The sequence below is a fragment of the Alligator sinensis genome, unplaced genomic scaffold, assembly GCF_000455745.1.
Source record: "Alligator sinensis unplaced genomic scaffold, ASM45574v1 scaffold1205_1, whole genome shotgun sequence".
NCBI classification, from domain to species: Eukaryota; Metazoa; Chordata; order Crocodylia; family Alligatoridae; genus Alligator; species Alligator sinensis.
The window spans coordinates 392,592-397,311 of NW_005842834.1; positions in this window are offsets into that span (position 1 = coordinate 392,592).

A 4,720-nucleotide genomic window follows, 5' to 3' on the forward strand; every position below is an offset into this window, starting at 1 on the left:
CCTCAGCATGTTCCCCAGTGGACCCAGAAGTGGACTGGAAGTGCTTCTGGTCCACTTCTGGGTCTGCTGCTGAGCACACTGGGGAGCCTACCATGCTCCTGTGGGCCACTCCATGTGCCAGCATTGCAGTGGTCATGAGCCCCTGCTACCTAAAGGTATGCAGAAAAAACATTTAAAGCTGTCTCTATGTCTGAAACTCCAAATTGATTCGGAGGGTTTAGATTTGATTCGGAGAGATTAAAGGGTCCTCTGATTCAATTCAGATTTGGAGATTCAGCTACCGAATGGGGCCAAATCTCTGCCAAATTGAATCAGGGACTAAAGCTTTGCACAGACTATCTATCTATCTATCTATCTATCTATCCTCACCTCTACTTTCACATCCCTGTCTCATAACCACTTGACAGGCCCTAGCACACACACCATTACAGCATCAACTTCCCATTACAATAGTCACACCTGTACACCCGTGTGCCTGTCTGCATCTCCTTACATGTTACAACTGTGCTGGCCTGCCTCCACTCCCTCTATATCTCCCATCCATGGATGATATAAATGTAGTAGCTAGAGATAGACTTTCAATGGAAAGGGTGTTAAAGCATACATCAGAGTATGGAGAAGTGACAGAGGCTAAACTAAATACATAAAAATCACCATAATGGGACTGGGGAACTGGAGGGACTTGGAGAAGTTGGGCCCTCAAATAAGATAGAGTGAAATGAGAGTGCTAGGGATCCCAATAAATACTGAGGGGAAAGGTAATGCAGCATAGAAAAAGGTGACAGCAAGTGTATGGCAAATACTTTGGTTATGGTCCAGAAGGATTCTGTCATTCATCAGAAAACTAGCAGTGATTAAGGCTGTGCTACTGCCAATCATTCTATATATGGGAATTGTATTCCCAACAACGTGGTGGCAGATAGCAAAAGTACACAGGGAAATATGTGTATTCTTCAAGAATGTCAAAAGAGAAAGGTGGCCTAAATCTGAACTGTACAAACCAAAAGGGATGAGGGGATGGGGGCTTCCAGATTTGGAATTGTTCATCTATGCAAAATATGTAAGCTCAGTATGTAAGGAGGTAACGGAGGGAGAGAGGAAAACAGCACTGTGGCAGGACACTTGGGGGGCCTGCCACTTTATGAGGTCAGGCAGCCTGCAAAACCACCAGCAGGTGGGGGCCAGGGTTAATTGGGAGAGAACACCACTTTAGTAGGAGGACTGCTGCTCTGGAGAATCAGTACAAAGAGGCCCATGTGAGGCCAAAGCAAGAGCTTAGTGCATAAGACCTATTGTAAGGCTCAAAAGCCCAGGGAGAGGGGCTAGTAGACTGGAGAACTGACCCTAATAGAATGTTGCTGGCCTATTAATGGGGCCAGGGTCTAGAGAGGGGCCAAAGGCTGGAGGCAGCCAGAGCAGGAGACTCCCAGAGAGAGAAGGGCCTGGAGTTCTCAACTGGTTTGAGGTGGGGCCAGAGTCTAGAAGAGGCCAAAGGTCCAGGTCTGGCCACAACCAGAGATGAAGATTGGAGAAGCTGAGGCCCAGAATGAGGATGGCTGGGACAGGGCCTGCAGATGCAGAGGTAGGTGCAAGATAGCACTGAGACCAGGGGATCCAGAGGTAGGAGAGCCAGGGCCAGAGGTAGCTCAGAGGAAGGAGTGAACTGAGCCCAGAAGGGGACCGAATGATAGCCAGTGGGGCTAGAGGCTAAGAAAGAGAGGGAGCTGGAGGCAAGGGAGTCCGGAGGGATGACATCAATAAGGGGCCAAGGAGCTTGTAGCCCTGGAGAGGCCAGGGTTGTTGGAGGACAGCATAGCCCAAGGGATCGCGGCCAGGGCCCAAGGCAGTCCTGGGTATTACCAAAAACTGCACTCTACTGGGGTTTGGGGTTACTGTGGTGGGACTGCTTGTGGCAGAGTAGCCCCAAGAAAGTGCCACCAGGGTCAAACCCCAGGGAAGGGTGAGTCTGGGGTACCCTAAAACCCCAGCTCCCACTGCCTTGCAGGTTACCCCTTGGTGGGAAAAGAGTAGGGGAGCTAACCCCAAAATAAAAGCAAGGGTGGGACCAGATGGGTTCAAAGGCCCAGGTAGGGGCCAAGGAAGAGCAAGACCAAATGGGTCCAGAGGCTTGGGTAGGGGCCAGGAAAGACAAGGACCAGAAGGGTCCAAAGGCCCAGGTGGGGCTGAAAGAGAGTGACACCAGAAAGGCCCTGAAGCCCAGGAAAGGGCTGAGAGTGAGAGACACCAGGAGGTCCCCAGGCCCAGAGAGAGACTGAGAGCAAGTGGTACCAGAAGAGTCCAGAGCCTCAGAGTCAAGCCAAAGTGAGCTAAAGTGAGACCAGAAAGGTCCAGGGGACCAGGAAGAATGGGATCAGAAGGGTCCATGTGACCAGACGTGTCCAAGCCCAGAGAGAGACTGAGAATAGAGCGGGACCAGAAGGGTCCAGAAAGAGACCAAAGGGGTCTGGCAGCCCTGAGAGGGGCCAGGTGAGAGACAGAGGGGCCTGAAAGCCAAGGGAGGGGTCTGAGGGCCCAGAGAGGGGCCAGACAAGAGACCAAGGAGTCTGACAACCCAGAGAGGGGCCAAAGGGGAGACAAAGAGGTCTGATAGGTCAGGGAGGGGCTGAGACAAGACACCAAGGGGTCTGAGAGCCCAGAGTGGGGCTGGGTGAGGCCAAGGGGTCTGAAGGCGCAGAGAAGGGCTATGTGAGAAAGAGAAGGACATCAATGAGATGCCATCAGTGAGGCTTGGGGCATGGTATAGGGGTGGAACGGAGCCATTCAACTGGCTCCATAAGCCCTTAACCACAAATCTGGTGGTCATTACAATAAGACCAGAGCAGCCTCCTGGATTTTATACAACTAACTGCATCAAACCATGGTAGGCAAGAAGGATAGTTTGCCCACAGAACAAGATACAAGTAATTTTTTGTGTGTCCAGGGGCTTTGCGGCCACCCCTGGATATGGTACCTTGTCACAAGTACATATCACCTGATTTCATACAGTTGGAATTTTGAGGAAATAAACCTCTTTGAGTCCATGGGTGTGGCAGCTACCAATTCATTACATCAGGATGGAAGGTTTCAAGCAGAGGGATAAAAAGGGAAAGGTAGGACTGGAGGTCTTGAAGAATCATAAAGAATTGATGAAAGCAATAAGGGAGAGAGACAGGATGGCACAGTGGGAAACTTCACAGAAGGACAAGTGAAGAATGTGTGGGGAGTGATGGTGGATAAACAACTAAAAGGGGACTGTGCTGACCTAGCATGGATGGTTGTAAGAAATATTTTGCCAGGGAGAGAGGTGCAACATAGATGGGGCTTGATAAGTTCAGCTAAGTGCCCAAGGAAGAGGTGTGGGGAGAAAAAATGGTAGGACACATGTTTTCAGAGTGTACATATTCAAAAGTGGTGTGGAGAAAAGTCAGCTACTAGTTCTCAGTGGGCGTGTCTACACGTGCATCTATGCCGGCTTAAATTTACTGCGCAGTAATTTACTGTGCAGAAAATGGGAATAAGCCAGCATCTACACATGCAGACATTAAAGTGCATTAATGCTGCGTGTGGACTGACTTGGGACTAAAGTTAGTCCCAAGTCAGTCCACACACACAGTGTTACTACGCAGAAAGGCATCTACATGTGTGTTACTGAGCAGTAACTAATCAGGCATAAATTCAATACCTGCATCAAATTTATGCTCAAGTCAGCGTAAGTCACCATATTTACTGTGCAGTACGGGCATGCACACTAGGGCTGTGTGAAACGTCAGGTGCTGATTTGATTCAGAGGAGATTAGGCCCGATTCGGTGGTCGAATTCCCAAATCCAAATTGAATCCAGGGACCAATAAAAAGTCTGAATCAATTCAAAGCTCTCCAAATCAATTCAGAAAAGATTCAGAGAGCTTTGATAATTCAGGCAGTCCCCTCCCACTGCAGCAGGGAGCTGGAGCCAGACTTGGAGCTGATAAGTAAGGGGCGGGGGAAGGGAGGCTGGAGGAGGGAGGAGGGGACCATGGGGGGACCCCTGCCAGGCCCCATACCCTGCCTGCTCCCCCAGTCCCTCCTACCCCCCCCGACTCTCTGGCTCCTGCAGCGGCCTTGGGGTTTCGGGGGCCTCATGCAAAGCCCCCCACACATGCGGGGCAGTGGAGGGCAGTGCTGATAGCCCCCCCACCCCTGCAACGGGCAGGAAGCGGTGAGACCAGGGGTGGAGGGTTGTTTTTGTTTTTTTCTTAAAGAACAGGTTTTGGGGCAGGTGTGGCAGCCATGAGGGGGCTGGGACAGCGGGGGAGGTGTTGGGAGGCTCGTGGAGAGTCCCTCACGCAGTGTGAGGTAGTGGGGATCAGATCATCCCCTGCCCAGCAGCACCTGGTGAGTTGGGGCTTTTTTTTTCAAAGTCCCGGAAGCTGAGGAGGGCGGGGCAGTCATTGCTGGGGCTGGGAGAGTGGGCGGGGGGCTGGACCTGTGTGATTCAGCCAAATCAATTTGGGACAGTGATTCGAATTACTGAATTGAATCACTGTCCCCCAAATTGGCTAAATCTGAATCCAAAGCGAATACTAGCCACTTTGCACAGGCCTAATGCACCCATAGGTATGTGCCTGTACTGTGTAATAATTTTGGTTACTGTGAAGTAAATGCGTGAATGTAGATTTCATAGATTTTAGGGTCAGAAGGGACCTATTAGATCATCGAGTCTGACCCCCTGCCCTGGGCAG